Below are 13466 nucleotides of genomic sequence, written 5' to 3' on the forward strand. Positions count from 1 at the left end.
GTCTAGAAAGCCAAGAATGACCGCCGAGAGGACTCTTCGTGTTGACCACACGACACCTCGTAATCTGCACGCCGTCGGGCTGTGCAGCGGTCGCTTGGTACTACGAGGCCCTTCAGGGCTGTTGTGCCAAGGGGTTTGGTTTGGGTTTGCTTTTGGGTGCATTATTATTATTATTATTATTATTATTATTATTATTATTATTATTATTATTATTATTATTATTATTATTATTATTATTATTATTATTATTATTATTATTATTATTATTATTATTATTATTATTATTTGCCTTGAGATGGTCTTTTTCTTGTGCAGGCTGAGTGTTCTACGAAAGGCAGTGACCATCTTCCCTCGTCTGCTGTCATTGGTGTCTCTTTCACCAGTTTTCACCTCAACAGTCTCACGGAGGTACCTCAAACTGTCGACACATTCAACCCTTTCCTACTCTGTTCCTGGCTGCCTAGGGGGAGAGGTAGGTCAGTTTTGATGTTTTTCATGTGATAACCAGTGGCGTGGCATGAGAATTTCCTGAGTACTGCCGGATCGATACTGGTACTGTCAAGGAGAGGATGAAGTTCTTTTGACAGTTCTACTAACGTTTTACAGGGAAATAAATATTTTTTCCAGATACAGTATCCAATGTATAGAATAATGCGGAGACTAATACGATAACAACTAGAGTAATAATAAGCAGGGATTAAAATACCTGAAAGTACTGAATTTGAAGATCCGCCAGAATGCAGTATAGAAATATTTAAAATAGTTATATTTGAATAAGCCTTGTCAATACACTTATTAATGGAAGAAAATTATTTATTCAACCAAACATGTTTCAGGAATTCAACCATTCCCTTCATCAGTGGTCAGATCTTCTATTAATAAGTGTATTGACAAGGCTTATTCAAATATAACTATTTTAAATATTTCTATACTACATTCAAACTAATCAACACGGATCATATAATCATTTTAACCTATCGTGGTTATGATTATCCACAGATCCGCCAGAAGTTGTTTTACGCCTACATTACTTTTTAGGTGATTTTGTATTTACATTTGTATTTACATACTCCACGAGGCATGTTCTAAAAACTTATGAACATATGCTACACAAAAAATAAATGTACACAAAAATCATTACAAGTACAAACTGAAAATAAAACAGAGATATCAAACGAAAATCTGTTGTTTGAAAGGGAGGGAATAGTGGTTATTAAACATAACATATAATTATCGCACAAAACAAATGCGTTATTTTTAAAACCGCCAGATAGCTCAATTATAATCATGTAGGCTGAGTGAACCTCCAACCAGTCCTCAGATCCAGGTAAAAGTCCCCGACAGGGCTGGAAATCGAACCCGAGTTCTCCGAGTAAGAGGTGGGCATGCTACTCCTACACCATGGGACCGGCAAAAGAATTTAAATCAAGTTGATAATTATTCGAATATCACAACGTTTACCGTTTAAGACTTAAATGGAGAGGGCGTTTCTGAAGCAGCATCGAAATTGATAATTTTTGCATTAAAAAAAGGTTAATTTAATTTAGAAGAACATCAAGTTGTTCACATAACATTTGAACTGAAAATATTCACCTTATCCCTTTTCACATTAGGAGCAGAGAAATTTACTTGTGTCATCTTCGTTATCATAATAATTTTGCAGTATTTTCACAGTTATACTAGACACTAGAAACTTATCACATTAACAAAAATTTTGACAGATTCACCCACAACTCATAATAGGAAGGCACTTCAGAATTTGAAGAGATGTTTTAGAAAGCTTCTTGAAGACACTTCTGTCTGACCATCTTCCAGGGTTCTTTTCTGAGGTGATCCAGAAACCCTGTTAATGTCACATTTGTAGGCTGAATGTACTCCTTGATGTTTTAGTGAATGGCTCCAGCTGCTATCCATAGGCAAGTGTTTCCAATCACGTTCTCTCCGCGGTTTAGTTCCGGAATCAGTATCTCCCTCACTTTGACACTGGTTATTGTTTCCCTGATAACCGCTGGATAGCGTTTAGCCTCCATCTCCAAATTACGGCTGCATTTCCACAAGTCGTAACATGAAGCACGAGATTGTTCGTCTGATAAAACACGAAGCATCTGTCATCAGATACTCGTCCTTGCCTTTACATTTTCTCACTTGTCGAGAAAATTTCGTTTCTGTATATGTAGAACGATACCCTCCATTCAATTGGGATCCATCTGTTCTGTATATTTCTTCCAGATTTTCCTCCAGTCACTATGTGGGTATTTCTGCTCTCTGCTGTACTATCGGAATAAATGTTACTGCTTCAATCTGAAGTTGTATACATTCTTTGCATTATCCAACTTTCCACCTAACATTTCTGTTTCCGGAAGTTGTAGAATAGAGAGGGATCATTTTGTTTCAGGTTTGAGTTACACACAATTTTAGCATTGCACTATCAAATAAATGGCCTTTTGAGTACATCGCGTTAATGAGTGCTGTGCATTTTCTTGAACTGCAACTAAGTGTATGCCACTATCCTGTTCAGTCAGATGAAGTTGGTCGCTCCTTATTCTGTACCGGTATGCATAGATAAAAGACAATCGCCATTTCAACATGTTGGCAAATGACATGGGAGAATGGAAGAATTAGTGCAAGGTACCAGAGCTTTGTTAGTGCAAATGTATTAACATGCCAAGCTTTCTGGAAGATGTTTAACCGCCTTCACAGTTCCTCCTTCAGCTGAAACTCTGAAATATCCTTACTAAAGGTAATGCCCAATTACCTGCAGTGATTTACAATTGGAATCCTAGTGTTTTCAAAGATTTGTCGGTTTTTATATGAATCGAATAGCTCAATGGTAGAGCAACCGACGCGAAATCGGAAGGTGGTTGGATCGGATGCCACTGGTGTCCGGTTGGCCACTTTTTGTACTTAACATGCCTTCAACACGTACTGTATATACAACTTAACACGACCTAATAGGTTGAAAGTTAATTTCGATTACAATGCGGTCGTGAAAATTCTATATTCAAGAATTTATATTTGCTCCTGGCACCTTTCAGAAGGCATCAAATATCTCTTGCTCATTATTAGCATCCTTGTTACTGGTCAGCAGTAGGGTGTCGTTATCCGCGTATGTTCGTACTGTGAAGCATCCGTTGTTAACAGTCAGTCCGATTAAAGAATTGTTCAATCTTCGAATCAGGAGTTCTACTGCTAAGATAAAAAGTGCCGTAAATAATGGGCATCGCTGTCTAACTGATGTGTTTATTGAAAATTTAGATGGGAGGAATCCATTAATCATCGGATGCATTTCAAGTAGGCGGTGGTATGTACTGTACTATCACGGCCGACTTGATGCGTCACTCTAGCTAGCTCGGAGCACAGCGAGGGATCCAGTCGGCCGTGGTACTATCTATCACTTCAATTCTTTCGCACCAGATGGCAGTTATATCCTCTCTGACATGTGTTACTGAAATCTCATGGATTTTTGACGGAAGATCCAAATTATATAATATAAACAATTCTACTTTTCCGTATGGTGATGGTGACAACGCCAGCAGCTTTGACCCCACGCCCCTATTGTTATCTGAAGGGAAATCTGGAGATCAGTTCTTTCATTTTATTCCAATAGCATATTTAAATGTTGAATAGTTGGTGCTTGTGCTTTTAGACACGTTGGACATTCAACAAGTGTGTATTTCTTGGAAGGATCTTCCAAGAATTCAACTTTTGAGACAGTGCGAGTTAGGGTTTTGTTGATAAATTCCGTTGTATTGAATTTCACTCCCAATTCTGTCCAGATGTCAAACATCACTCCACGGCTGACAGAGTTGAGAGTTTATTATCCAGTACTAATTTCGGGCTACAATTAGACGCATGATAATCCTTTCTTAAATACAACTATCATATCCTAGCTAATTACATCGTGAGATGACTTAGCTGAGAAGACCTAGGGGTAAATAGCAAAGAATACCACCCAAAAGAAGGAACAAAACTCAGACACACCAAATCAGACAAAACTTTGAAAGATAGTCGCGGAACTAATGAACAACATAGCCGCCGCCAAAGATGATTTGATAACAGCAGCCAACTGCACTACGTGTACTTCAATTCATATGGTCGATACATTTCTTCTCGCAGCTTCGTTGTATTTTTCCGTTGATTTATTACATTTCTCGCTTAATGGGAAGTCTACATATTCTCGTTTTGCCAAAACACGCTAGAGAATCAATGAATGAAATCATTTTAGACTCGAAATACACTGAGAGGACAACATTTTCGGGAAGGAGTGTTCCATTAAAAAATGTGCCATGTATGGCCCCTGAGCGTCGCAGCTAGCTGCGGCGTAGCTGAGCGGTTTGTCACAGACACCAGTGTCGTGAAGATGGCAACACTTCGGGATTTAACCGACTTTGAAAGTGGGATGCTCATCGGCGCACGGCACATGGTCATAGTATTGCGGAGATTACACGCGAATTCGGGTTTCCAAGGTCACCAATGTCGAGGGTGGATCTTCAATATCACAGAGAAGTGTTACCACCCGCGTAAACCGACGCGCGGGAAGACCACATGTGTTCAACGAACGGACATCACGACGCCTTCGTAGAACCATACTGGACGCTCGACGGGCTACGGTGAGTCAGATCATCGCCCAGTTGAATGTTGGGAGTCAGGAACCCATTTCCACCAGGACTGTAAGGAGGCAACTGCATCGCATAGGCTTCACCAACCGACGACCAACTCGTGTCCCATTGCTGACACCTCAACACAGAGCTCAATGACGTGCATGGGCCAACGAACATCGGCAAAAGACCATGGAACAGTGGCGCGTGTGCTATCGTCCGACGAATCGCGGTTCCAGTTGTATCGAGCTGAAGGGCACGTGAGAGTGTGGCGTATGCCCCATGAAGGTATGGATCCTGCGTGTCAACAAGGTTGTGTCCAGGTGGGAGCTGGCTCAGTTTTGATCTGGGTGGCGTTCGCATTGTCGCAATTTGGCCCCATTGTCCGGCTGCAGGGAGCGCTGAGTGGTGCACGTTATGTGGACATTCTTTCAGACCATCTGCATCCCTTTCTGGCCCTAGAGTACCCTGATGGAGATGCCATGTTTCAATAGGACAATGCGCCATGTCACAGCCCGAGGTGGCATACAGGTGGTTGGAGGAGCAATTCAGTGAAGTTACGACCATGTATTGGCCCTCCAGATCCCCCGATCTTAATTCGATGGAGCATTTATGGCATGCTGTCGATGCTGGTGTACTCTCCATGAACCCCGCACCAACTACACAAGAATAACTCTGGGTAGCATTGCAATGTGCGTGGGTCCAGATCCACACAGAATGATTCCAACACCTTGTAGAATATATTCCTCGCCGTATTACTGCCGTTTTGAGGGCTCGCGGAGGAGCAACTCGTTATTAACATCACATTCAGTGACTTCCGATGACTTCTGTCCACTCAGGGTAAATCTGTTTCGTCAGTCGCTTTTCATCCATTCTTCGTTTTCAGTCTTCGTTTTCTTATTGATTCCACGGACATGATGTTTCCCGTGGTTTCCCATTTTCACACCAAGCAAATGCTGGGGCTGTACCTTAATTAAGACGACGCCGCTACTTTCCAAATCCTAGCCTTGTATCATCCTTTCATCGCCAAAAATTCTTCGATATGTTAGTGCGAAGTTAAACAAGTAGCGAGAAATAAAATATTTATCTGAGTCAGGACGATGTAAAACAAATAGCAAAGAGTAAATGAACGAGTTCTATGACCGCCCGTATGTGAAACATTGCTGAAATAAATGTATATACAAGTGGTAAGGTCGCTTCTATAGTACTCTATCAACAGCAAAGGTACAGAAAACAAATTGTCAATAAAACAGTATGTTTCATACATTATTTTTGCCATGATCCTCTTATTACGAGGGTTGGAACTTAAATAGTGGCAACACTGCTGTGGAGACGCTACGCAACAGAATCTAATATTGTCGCTGATAGCACACGTTGGTTACATACCTACCTTACCTCAAAGCAAATGGGCTCGCTCTTCCCACATCATCTACGTGCGCACAAGACTTGTGTCTCGGGAACGCAGGATGAGGAGCCATTCGGAACATCTCGGAACACTTCGGCTCTCTTCGGTTCCACGAACTATAGCTGGGAGCGGCTCTTTTAGGTTCATGAACTAGGCTGGACTGGTTACTTGTGTCTCGGGAACTTCTGCTCGGGAACCCAGGATGAGGAGCCACAATCCTCTTTGTGAGGAGCCATTCGGAACATCTCGGCTCTGTTCGGTTCCACTCGAGATGTGTCCGAAATGGCGCGTTATTGTAGCTAAGTCCGGCCTAGTTCGTGAACTGAAGAGAGCAGCTCACCTAGTTATAGTTCGTGGAACCGAAGAGAGCCGAAGTGTTCCGAGATGTTCCGAAAGGCTCCTCATCCTGCGTTGCCGAGACACAAGTGCGCACAAGCAAGAGAAACCCAGTCACTTGTGAGCTAGCGGTCTAACGTAACGTTGTCACTACGTTTTCCAAACAGGAACAACGGAATTGGATCAAGGTTGAATGTGCCACAGGTCGTACAGCACGACAGTGTCATAAAGGTCTTCAAGAGGCTTGCGGGGAATTTGCTTTGCCTTACAGAACAGTGGTACGTTGGGTAAAAGCCTTCAACAATGGTCGGCAAACTGTGGCGGACATTCATCGGGCAGGTCGTCCTACGATTGAAGGAGAAGTGCATTCCCTTGCCGCTTTACTGGACAGTGATCGAAACCAGATGATTCGTGAGCATTCGCTTAAGAACTATTGCAGCGTTTCGACACCATCAACAGAACAGGCTCTGCTAAAGGTATACTTCGACTTCCACATCGCTGGCAACAGGTTATACACAACGCTGGTGACTACATTGAAGGACAGTAAAGGTTGCTGACATGTAACTCTTTTAAATCTGTTGTAGATAAATAGTTGCCACTATTTAAGTTCCAACCTTCGTATTTACGCGTATAACCTCGAAATCCCATGGAGATATGTAAGCTTCTTGGGTATAGAGTTAGTTTAGTTTAGTAATGTTTTATTTTTACCTTGCGAGATTTAGGCCTTCAGGCCTTCTCTTCCATCTAAACAGGCACCGAAATATACGTATTACCTTACAATAATTAGATTAAATACAGATTAAATTAATAGGCCTACTACAAAATGATGAGTGATAAAATTAAATTAAGTTGAAATTAAATTGAAATTGAATTTAAATGTAATAAAAGGAATATTCCTTAAAAATATCCTTCATGTAAAAAAGAGGTAGTGCATAAAATTTAGTAACATTTGAAAAATAAAACGATTAAGAATTTTGAACTAATCTTGACAATAGATTGGTTGTTTGTAGCAACGTCAAGTTTACATATGATACTTATTGGTGCATGAAATGTCTCCAAAGTGCTTCCTTGAAAGTAGGAGTTACTAAGACTTACTAAAACGTGAAAGGAAAAGGAGATGCGCTAAGAGTTCAGGCAGCCTTACTGGACCTTGTCGAGTGGTAGGTGTAAATTATTTCTTTCATCATACCTTGTAGGAGGGTAAAACTCAGTCCTTCCCAGCATGTATGGGGCTATAACTCCCACGCTCTCCGTACACAGGGACAAGATAATCCTATACCTCGAGTGGGCTTGTGGCGAGAAGAGAAATGACTGGATTTGCTCCACAACGGGTCAAGCTCACATTTATTGGAATTGTAGCGGACAAACGGGTGGTCAACACAGCGTGTAGGTAGCTATAACTAAGCTTTAGTTCTGTTGTGTTTCAGTGAAGTCTTTCAAACGCTGACGTGGGAAAATTTGGGCTGGAACAACTATTTCTTTCCTTACAACTTCTTTCATTTATGAATATCAGATATTACATGGATATAAACAAGAATAATTTAAGAAAAATACAGAGAAAACTACCTGAAAGGACAACGTTTGCAGACTGCACTGTGAGAGACAAACTGTTTTTAGAATAACGTATCGAAATTTGGCGAGTCATTTCACACATTTCAGCCTTAATTATTTGCTGGCTGTTCTTAGTTAGAAAGCAAAATATATAATCTAAACAGAACCCTGAAGGTGGCTTTCAGTGGTTTCCTTTTTCACATCAGGCAAATGCTGCATATTAGTTAAGACCACCAAAATACACTTCGCACGACATGCTACCATTTCGGAATACAGAGCTACATTAATTGTTAACCGCGCGGCACGACGATATTATACCGATACCTTAAGATTGCGGCACTGTTGTATCAGCCGGTGTTGTCATACTGAGGTCAGAATCGTGTTGCTAGGTGTATTGTCCTTCGTCTTTACAACGATATTCTATATTGAACTCTGTCGTCGCACACGTCATCTAGAAATGATTTCGACTTTAAACTTTCACGTTTACATAACGTTCACAGGCAGAAGTATGATTACAAAACTATAGGTGTGTTTGTTATACGTAAAAAAGTAATATTTAAATCTCTCGAATCGAGACAATGAGTAGGATTATACTTCGATTTTGATTCGGTGGCTTTTTATAATTTATGAAAATGTGAATATTATTAATCCAGTAGTTTGCCATATAGGCCTACTGGTAGGTATAATTATCTGAGTGTTAAATGCTAGAAAATGCGTTAAAAATGATCCACGGAATTTTGTCTAGGGAGACATATTTGTTATGTCAGTATCACCAACGTAAAGTCTGGTTCCATGGTCAAATGGTTAGCGTGCTGGGCTTTGGTCCAGAGGGTCCCGCGTTCGATTCCCACACGGGGAGGGGATTTTAATTTTTATTAGTTAATTCCGATGGCTCAGGGGCTTAGGTGTGTGTGCCGTCATCATCATTAGAATTTATCATAGGCACGGCTCCACCCTCACAGACGCGCAGGGCGCCTATAAGGCGTCAACTCGGAGGACCTGCACCAGGCCACTTCGGACGCCACACGCTTTTATCATCACCAAAGTAAAGAATGGTGCTCTATCTCCAAATTCTGGCAAACCGAAGCCCTCTGTACCAGGCGAGGTTTTCATAGAACCACGTGAAATGTGGAATAATATTTAAATATCACCTAGTGGCCTAAACGTTAGCGAGAACATATTTTTTGCAATAAGTTGCTCACGTGAAAGAGGAAAGTCGAATATTTTCAACACCGAATTCGATAGCTGCAGTCGCTTAAGTGCAGCTAGTATCCAAGTATTCGGGAGATAGTAGGTTCGAACCCCACTGTCGGCAGACCTGAATATGGTTTTCCGTGGTTTCCCATTTCCACGCCAGGCAAATGCTGGGGCTGTACCTTAATTAAGGCCACGGCCGCTTCCTTCCCACTCCTAGCCCTTCCTTGTCCCATCGTCGCTATAAGACCTATCTGTGTCGGTGCGACGTAAAGCAACTAGCAAAAAAAAAAAACATTTTCAACAACAGCCTTAACAATGTTAATTCAATGCCATTATTCTTTACTTCATTTCAACGATGTGATGGGTCACTGGATGCCCACAAACATTCACTCTCTCCGTCGGATTCCGTCAGCTATCCAGATCAGAACTTACGTGTCTGATAGGTGAATTGCTTATTAAGTAAGATCCCAATAGGTACTGTATATGCAATATTAATTTTTGCAATCAACGTAATCATCGCAAAGTATACTTTCTGTGTGGATCGGATATCTACATGTCATCAACCAAAGTATGCATTTGTATACAAATACGATAAGTATACTTAACCATCGGTTTTGCAATGTTTGCCCGGAACGGTCTGCATGATACTAAACAAATTCGGCAAAAATTAATGCCTATTGCTCACGGTAAATAGTTTTACAAAATTTGTTGTACCGGTAAAATTGTTTTATAAAATCCGTGGAAGCGGTGGAAGCATCAGGATGGCCATCTATGAACTCACTTCTAAACTGAGATGTGTATGTGTTGCCATCTATCGATAAACTTTTAAACGAAGAATCAGCTGTTCATCTTACAGTCTGTTTGAGAGTATGGCTCCAACAAACAAAGCAAAACTTGCTGCTTTACCTACAATTATATGTTGTAAGCCTACAGTGGTAAAAAGGAAGTAAAGAAATGCCAGGAAATGCTGGACCGGGATTGGATCAAAAGAAGAGAAGAAGGTAGAGGATTGCTGTCCTTGGTCGAAAATTAGTTTAGGTTAGAAGACCAGCATTCATATAGGAATTCGGCGATTGTTTTTTCTGTCTCTATTCTTGCTTTTCTGTTGTGGTAGAGTGGCGTTTTAACTTCGTACAAACAAGGATTATTCTGGTATTCGTCCAGTGAAACACTAACAGCTTCCTTAGTCCACCCGGATCCTGCCATTTTATTTGTTTACAATCCAGCTTCACAATCGTCTCACGACGTAGCGCCAGCATCATCTTGATGTCAGCTTCGCTGACTGGTTCGTTTCGTAAAATTAATTTTACGGAATAGAACATGACCTATTTTATGAAAAATTTTATCAAAGGTTTTATAAAACTTGAATTTGACCGTGAGCAAAAGAAATTTTATAAAATTAAATTATTGTACATAAATTTGACAGACAATTTTACCGTGAACAACAGGCATAAGAGATTGTGGATACTCTTGCTGTTCACTAACTCAATGAGGGCTTAGCGTAGAACAATACAGAGTATAAACCAGCAAATTCTTGGGTCAGAAATGACGTCGGTCTGTCAAATAACGAGTGGCGACAGGCGATAAAAAATTACGACAAACGTTTCTGCAGTGCGCTCTGTGCCTGGCAGATCCCTGGACAACAACCTCTGTCGGCGGTGCTGCGGTGAGGACGAAACTCTTGCTCATGACCTACGATGCTGCAAACATGGAGAAATTCTGCGAAACACTCGACACCGTCTAATTGGATCGTTCATAGCCAAAGAACTAAGGTAGAAAACCTTTAATGTCCAGAAAGAAGTTCACGGATTGGCCATAAACGGCACTTCTCGTCGTATCGGCATGATAGCCTTCAGAGAACACAATCATAAAGGCTTCATCGTAGACCGAACTGTACGGTTCGAACACCACAAAGGCGAACCAGAATAGGTAAACATAGAGAAACAAGATATCTACGAGCCCAAAATCTCCTATGAAGCGTTTTATGTACCCATATAGGGCTTTCACAAAATATTTACAATAGCTCTCCGAGGTTCCATCAGGCTCCTGAGGCACCACATAATGTCGTTACTGATAAGAACTTTGAAAATTACTTAATTTCTGTGTTTATTATTTTGTAAAGTCTCCATCACATTTGATCCATACTACCTTGTCGTTCATGGCAGCCTCTTAATACAGGAGGTTGTTTTTTTTATTAATAAACCTGTATATATAAGGGGTTACCAAAACGTTTCCGTTCGACAGCCGTACAGTCCTGAATAGGGATGCCAATCAGGAAAAATCGCAATGAGCATTAAGACATTCATCGTACCCACGCACCAGGTTGAAGATCCCCGTGGGGTAAAACACCGCGTCCTGCTGCGTGAACAAGTCCCTAACCGCCTGCTGCACATCCTCGTCTGACAGGAAGTGTCGACCATTCAAGGCTTTTATGATGGGGCCGAAGGCGTGATAATCACAAGGGGAGAGATCATGACTCTAGGATGGGTGCTCGAGTGTCTTCCAAATGAGTTATTGTCGTCCGTAATGAATGAGGATGGCCTCCCAGATCAACCATCGTCGTGTTCTTGTATCGAAAGGCGACCTGCGCGGAATTTGGTGTACCATTTCACAACGGCGGTTTTCGAAAGAAATGCTGCCCCATACAGAGTCATCATTCTGCGAGGGATGTCCGTCAATGTTTGTCCTTCGGCAGCCAAGAACAGAATAACAGCATGTTGGTCCTGTTTGGACGCATTTGGTACTAACGTCACCATAGTTCACATGGCATCATTTAACGCACGCACCTCGCCACGACACGACTGCCACACCAATCACTTTGTCTACATGTCCGTGCTTATATACCCGCGTCTGAGTCGCGCTACGTTGCATGTCTATTGCAGCAACGCCCTCAAACGGAAACATTTTGATCACGCTATATTTATTCGTATCAGTGGCTTTTTTTTTTTTTTTGCTAGTTGCTTTACGTCGCACCGACACAGATAGGTCTTATGGCGACGATGGGACAGGGAAGGGCTAGGAGTGGGAAGGAAGCGGCCGTGGCCTTAATTAAGGTACAGCCCCAGCATTTGCCTGGTGTGAAAATGGAAAACCATGGAAAACCATTTTCAGGGCTGCCGACAGTGGGGTTCGAACCTACTATCTCCCGAATTCTGGATACTGGCCGCGCTTAAGCGACTGCAGCTATCGAGCTTGGTCGTATCAGTGGCTATCGAAACTCAAAGGATGGTACTATGGCAGTATATATCTCCAAGGAATTTAGAATTCGTCGAGAAAGAACAACGGTGAAGAGACAAATAAGCTTGTACTTTTACTACTCTGTCGATATCATGGTGTAACTACGAGAACTCCTCTTTTTCCTTTGAATCGGAACACAGGGACATATTTCATTTCAAAACTCCCACATTCATTGACCGAGATTCGAACTGCGGCCGTCATGGTGAGAATTCAGTGACAAAGCTCCTCCACTTTCAGGCTTCCATGAAAGTTTCTATATATCTCGCTCAATATCTATCACCTGCCGTCGAAAGAAAGCTTCCTAGTCTGACATCTTTATGTCCGAGTGAATTTTATTTCAAGTTTCATTGTCCAGAAAGAAATATCATCTCAAGATTAAGCAATCGAACTATTGAAAGATTCTCGCGGAAAACTTTGTGATTTATGACCACCGAAGTAAATATCAAGACGGTATTGTTGTTCCCATACCTCAGTAAAATACCATCACAGTTCAAAGTTAGAAGTTAACTCCCTTGGAGCATAACCTGACAACATCTCACTCCATCCAGGGAATAGAATGTTCCCTTTATGTGACCTGGAAACCAGAAGAGCGTCTGTTGCCTTCTTCTTGTAACGACTCGGTTGTGTTATGTACACCACAGAGGTTTGTGGTTTTGTTGTTCACTTCTCCGATACGAGGTTTGTGCTCAACGTCTGCACGTTGAGTACAGTAGGAAACTGAAGTTACGTACACTTTACATAAATATTGGCATTTTTTAATTTAGTATACCAGACATGGACATTTTAAATAAACTAGTGTTCCACCATCACCATATCGTGAGTTTAAAGTCAAACAACGTTAACTCCAAAAATCGCTATTTTGAGTTATAAACAGGTCCTTATAGAAAAATATCTTCCCTATCAGTTGTAAAACTGGCATAGTCCTGGGTTCAACAATATATAAAATAGCAGAACGTTAATAACAATAAATTTTCATTGTTAAAACAGAAAACTGTAAATGTTAAATTAATGTATACATATTTGTATACTCCATTTTATTTGTATAGTCCTCCTTCAGCTTATAGTTAGAAATCTTATAATTGTTGTTGCTTGATCATAAATTGTTATATTTTTTTCTGCTGGTTCGAAAAGAAAATATATAT

The sequence above is a fragment of the Anabrus simplex genome, chromosome 6 (assembly GCF_040414725.1).
Source record: "Anabrus simplex isolate iqAnaSimp1 chromosome 6, ASM4041472v1, whole genome shotgun sequence".
In the NCBI taxonomy this organism is placed as follows: Eukaryota; Metazoa; Arthropoda; class Insecta; order Orthoptera; family Tettigoniidae; genus Anabrus; species Anabrus simplex.